General features: G+C 39.6%; 1 long non-coding RNA gene across 1 annotated transcript; it reads right to left on the bottom strand.

The window, feature by feature from the left end:
- Positions 1 to 497: 497 nt before the first annotated feature.
- LOC137259245 (uncharacterized) lies at positions 498 to 2110 on the bottom strand. Its single transcript, XR_010954704.1, has 3 exons — positions 2097 to 2110; positions 1523 to 1711; positions 498 to 583 (listed from the first exon to the last, which is right to left on the bottom strand). It is a non-coding gene; the product is annotated as an uncharacterized lncRNA (long non-coding RNA).
- Positions 2111 to 6087: the final 3977 nt, after the last annotated feature.

Below are 6087 nucleotides of genomic sequence, written 5' to 3'. Positions count from 1 at the left end.
TTACCTCTTTGAATTCTAGAATTTGAGGAGGTATAGAAAGAGGATAACTTTTGTGGATGAACGGCTTCTTTATTCTATATGAGCGACCTTTAAACATAGATTCTGAAGTGCATTAGACGGGTGACCGTCTTTGGCAGCTTGAGAGCGGAGTACACGTGACACATGAGGTCTCGTCTTAGGCAAGGGAGTTTGTTCAAAATTGCCTCTGTCCCCTATGTCCCCTCTGTCCTCTCTGTCCAATACCCATCAGCAAACTGGGTACTTGAGCCCTGAGCGCCTGACAGGACCGGTTGTATTTTCCACTGGTCTGTACTCGTTCACCAGGGGTAATACGACAGGGCTTTGTGCATGCATGTGCATAGATATATAATGTACAGTAGTTGAGCGGTTTACATGAAATTAACGAAGCAAGTATAGTACAGAATATAGAAATTGTTTCTCCATAAACATTGTCCTCATTCTTCAATATCAAGGTAGGAAAATAACGAAATCTTTTCGACGCCCAATCTTTGATCTTTATTTATGTGTTAGTCTTACAGTGTGCTGTTATTCTTCAAACGAATCTGCTCCGTCAGTGTCGTCACTGCAATGACAGAAATACAATCGATTATAAGAAAACAAGCCTTGCTGAGTCAATGACTTTCAGAACAATTAACCACGCAGGTGACCCTAGAAAACCCGCCCTTCTAAATGTTTTTGATTCTTTTAATTTGTTGGATACAATTATGAAACCTGGAAAGGTGATAGTCTGTTCTGAAGACGCCATAGTAATGCCGGTTGTTGTAGTCACATGACACCTACATCCACAAGGGATCGTATTGATATCAGCCCCTTGTAAACCCCGTGAAAATCCTGAATCAGTGGACACAACCTTTCCATCATTTTTCCTGTTGCGACTTCGTAAATTGTTTTATTGTCTCTGGTGGATGTTGACGCCGATGTAGACGTCTGTTTAGTTCATTAACAGAATCAATATTCTCTCTGTTGTCTTATGCATTGACCTGTTGCGTTTTTTTAGACTGTAACAACAAAAACGGAAATGAATAATTACGTCTTACAAGAGGTAAACAAGTATAATGTGTGAATTCTACAAACTATGTCAATAAATGACACAATGAAAAGTAATATAATTAAGAGACATTTGTGTAGATACACAAGTGATAAGCCTAGGTTTCAACAAAGTCATAATACTGCACATTTTTTAAAGGAGGTCGTGAAATTAAAATCTGTTAATAATAATGTCAAGACAGTTTCTGAATGAACATTTCCCTCCTTTGGTATCGCTAGCCAGTTTTGAGCTCAATTATGCCTGTACCTATATCTATATATCCATACCTGTACGGCTTATTTTACCGTGATATGGTCGGACGTGGCAGTAGATATTGGTTCCAGCAACGTAAGGAGTATGTACAAGTCTGTAAATGATCATGCTTCGTCCTGTGTGACAGTTCAGCTGTAAGTCCCTGTGGTTACTTGAAAAATTGGAAATATTATTGTACTGGACGCAAAACTGTTCACATACCCTCCTTCATTTATTCGTGTTCCTTGATCGACCAGTCTAGCGTTCAAGACAGGCACATCCCTACTTGAGAGAGTAGCTTCATGTGCAAATTCATCGTCCATCTTGGCGATGAAGTGCCGGCCTTTCTGGTAAGTGGCATCCACACCAGCGACAAGGACGATCAGAATAAGAATCACGTACCGCATTATACTGAAATGATGAAATATGATCCTTGGTTTGTCAATCTACAAGCATTCACTGATGTGTAATACAATGAAACATACAAACACAACTGAAACAATCCAACAATCAGAAGTTCTGAGCGAAGGAATCACATTTGATGTACGTTAACTGTATTATTGACGAGAACGGGAAAGAAGTGCTAGAATATTTTGCAAAGCAAAACCAGAACCAAAACCCTTTCCAGAACCATAATTGGACATCAATAGAAATACACGCCATGCCAGACACACACAACCTTACTACAAAGCCATGTCAGCCTTATCACGTCAGGTCAGACACACACAACCATATCGCGTCAGGTCAGACACATAATACAGCCTTACCAAGTCATGTCAGACACACACAGCCTTACCTTGTCAGCTCTCTATAGCTTTTTGATTGAATGGAGAATCTCCAACAGTATTTATATACCCTGGAGCATATAATTATCATGCACATCTCAGATGCCAATCATTGTAACATTCATGTTAGTAACCTGAAAAGAGACCGTGGGATGCTAATATTTCAAAAGATTTTTATCCAGTGAGTACAATAAATATTGACTTTGAGACTATCCATCTTGCCTTCTATGGTTTTTGATGAACGGGATGCTTTGCTGGCTCTGATATGAATCTCATATGTCTTGATAAAGAATAATTTCATTATCGCAACCGTGTGCCATGTTGAACATGAAAAAGGTTTGTGTCGTATTTTAACCTCTATATCATGACTGTCATTGAAAGGACAATGAATCATACTGCAAACCGTGATGCCATTGATAAAGTACCCTTGGAGTGTTTTGCGTATTGGAAAAAATCCCCATAAATTTAATAAATTAAATAATATCGTGATACAATACGACACTTAATGAGCGATGGTTGATCTGCGGTGCTTTCATCCTAAACGGGTTTTGATGTTCACAGCTGGGTTGCTGAAAGTTAGCAAGACTGATGTCAACCATAGTAAGGCATACTTTGATATATTGATATATTTTTGATATCTTGATGGAATATTTTCTACTTTTATTTGCCGACCATGTGTTATAATCTACTGATTTCAGTTAATAATGCTTTATTCCAATTCCTGCATTTTGATTGGCTGAACGTTTCACACATAACTGCATTGCTTTATACAATGAATGTGTAAAATAATATTAAGGACTTATACCCTTTCTGGTGTTGATGTATGGACCCCTCTGACTTATTTCATGACGTGACATCTTATTGAAAAGAGTAGCTTCCTTTTGGCGAAGGGCAATTACTCCAGCAGCCATGAAAGATTTTAGTTTTTCGCCATCTCGTGTGTATGGAGTCAGAAACACAAACCCGTGAAGGTCAAGGTTAGAATATTGGCTTTCAGTAATCCATGCTTGTCGTACGAAGCGACTAACAGGATCGGATGGTCGGACTCGCTAACTTGGTTGACACATGTCGTCGGTTCCCAATTGCACAGGTCGATGCACATGCTGTTGATCACTGAATTGTGTTTCCCAGACTCCACTGTTTAAAGACAGCCGTCATATGGCTGGAATATTGTTGAGTGCGGCGTAAAACTAAACTCACTCACTCACTCAAAAGTACAAGTTAAAGGGGACATAATGTAAACCCTCCCGCAAAGGAAAACCTACCAAAAGTTACCATTTCTCAAATTCTAAACAAAACTTTTTGTAGGTGAAACATGTTGCCTCAGTGTCTCAATTGGATACCCGTAGTGAAGTTCACGTGCACGTCGTAAATAAACTGCTCAGTTGTATTTGCAATGACTTGGGGCCTCTGGCAGAGTTTCACATGCACTGAGGGTATAAAAGTTTGTGTGCGGACAGGTTATACATGCAGTTTGAAAAGATCGTTACAGATATGTCACGACTATAAGCAGCTGAACGTGAGAGGACCATAGGTATGCTCGAGATGAGGTCCACACGTCAACGTTGCAAGAATCTCCGACTGTACCCGTGTAGACGTCTCCAGACTGCTGCAACGTTACAGGCAGACGGGACAGACACAGGACAGACCGAGAAGTGGGAGACCTCCAATAACAACATCAGTTTAAGAGCGAGTTTTGAGGACATCATGTCAATCGATACAGGGTGGCTAGACGTCTTCGTGCAGCCGGTATAAGAGCCTAAAGGACCCAAAGGACAGGTGTTGACTCCTGAACACAGACGTCACATAGAGCGTTGAGCCAGAGATGTTCGTCATTGGCAGCGACGAGTGGAACAACGTGACGTTCTTCGGTGGCCAGGATCTTCTCCGGACATGTCCCACGATCTAGCACATGCACATGCGCAAGGCAAACGCCCTAACCCACCTCAAAATAGGCAGCAATAGCCTTGGTTACCCAGCCAAATTTAAGTTAATTAACCACATACTCTTGTTATGTACACACATATTTCTTGTGTTGTCCTGAAATACAACCCCTTCAGTTGAAACAGTAAAAAAACAAACAAACTGTCAAAGGGATACTTGAAAAACCCATTGCGAGCAAGTGTAATAAAGTGACTGCTTTTGAAAAAATGGCTTCCTCTGGAGGATATGTTTGAAAATGTCTCTTGACTCTGTCCTTGAAAAGTTTTTAACTTAATCTCACTTGCACTCCATGAAGTCTGTATCATTCGCTTTGAACGCATATGCCATATCCCCTGTATTATGTTTCTTACACTTTGACTTTGATTTGTTTGCCAGTCTCAACTTTATCCCTTTTGTAAAGCCTACTGTGCTACCATGTATTTGTATGAAAACATTATCCTTGATTACAAGAACTCAGAACTGTCCATTCACTTGTGACTTGTATTATTATTCATGCATTTCGACAATGATTTGTTCGCCAGTCTTTTGGCAAGGCCAAGGTGTTCACACCCAGTTGTGTTATTTTAACTCAGTACTGTTCACTGTCATGTCCCTGTGTTACTATTCATACACACTGACAAAGGTTTGTTTGCCAATCTCAACTTTTTCTTTATTTCAAGGCCTGTGTAAGAACACTATGTCAAGATCACAGATGATTTCGTTTATATAATTAGTTTATGGTACTGTAAATAGATGTAGTATGGTATTGTTAGAGTGTGTTATATATTGTTGGGAGTTGTTGTTAGATTATGTTCGGTAATACTATGGGAACAGGGTTATGTTCAGGGAAGCGTGACCAGGTATGGCCAGAGAGCTGGGGTGTTAATTTGTAAACAATAGAGAGGTGTTGAGTAGCTTGGGTATGGGAGGTCAATATAAATAGTGAGGAAGGGTAGTAATCTGGACAGTCAGCCAGAATCACCACTGTGTTCACCTGTATGGGTTCAACTTTTGTATGGGATTGCATCTCACGCTGGCTGGCGTAAGTTTTTATTATCATTATTACTTTTGTATTTATTGATTGAGTAGATGTAGCAAGAAATTGTTTTACTGATGTAGTATTTCTAGATATATGTGCATATTGTAACACTATATAGCCACAAAGCCATTCAAAATTTGAATGTTATCGTTCCACAAAAACTGTTCCACTTTCAAATATGTAAATCGGAGTAAAGTACATGCATAAAGTATAAGACATTGACACATGTCTTACTGAGTAACTGTAGTTACTTATATTGTATTGTAGTGTCCCGGAACTGGCCGGTTATCCTTAAAGTAAGGAGAGGGGTATTATCTCCGCCTGTAAGGAGACAGACAAGAGTCTTCCCTGTTGTACAAGGAGCATGTATCTCCTAGTAATGTGAGATGTGGATGGCACAGCCATCAACCATTACACAGGCCCCTTAAACTCCGTGAGGGAAACCATCGCCTGGGTGTGAGGGATACCACACAAATACCATGACGTCACCAAGTGGAACCAAAGTGCACTGACATTCTGATTACATTGTAAAGAGAAAGTGTTCTCTCTGAGTGGCAAATTCCTTTATTGTTATTTAGTTCAATTGTTTAGTTTCTGATTGGGATTATATGTAATCATTATCTATATTAGTGAGGGTATTAGGATTTTAGTGTAGTTAGTAGTAGTAGTAGTAGTATTATTAGAACTTTAGCAATTTAAGTGGTAGACAGAACTGTATATGTAGCTAGGTTAGGTAATTAGATTAGTTAGTTGTATTTGCACCTGTAGAATTAGTTTAGTATAGGTATTGGGGTTACTTATATCTTAAGGGGAGGAATAAAGTTTTGCAAAACAAACTATTCTTCTGTTGTGGTTACTTTGGTATGTGACATTTTGGTGGCAGCGGTGGGATAATTAGATTATTTGTCACTATCAAAGGGAACCCTAGTTGTGTTCTGTAGCGCATTTGATGTAGCGTTGTTGATTGTATATCGCTGCAGAATCTTTGTGTCCATAAAGAAGGGTTAGAACATACGGCACCACTTCTGCGTCCTTGAGTG

Source organism: Haliotis asinina, chromosome 13 (assembly GCF_037392515.1).
Source record: "Haliotis asinina isolate JCU_RB_2024 chromosome 13, JCU_Hal_asi_v2, whole genome shotgun sequence".
In the NCBI taxonomy this organism is placed as follows: domain Eukaryota; kingdom Metazoa; phylum Mollusca; class Gastropoda; order Lepetellida; family Haliotidae; genus Haliotis; species Haliotis asinina.
The sequence above is the reverse complement of the archived record's forward strand: the minus strand, read 5'-3'. Positions and strand labels throughout refer to the sequence as shown.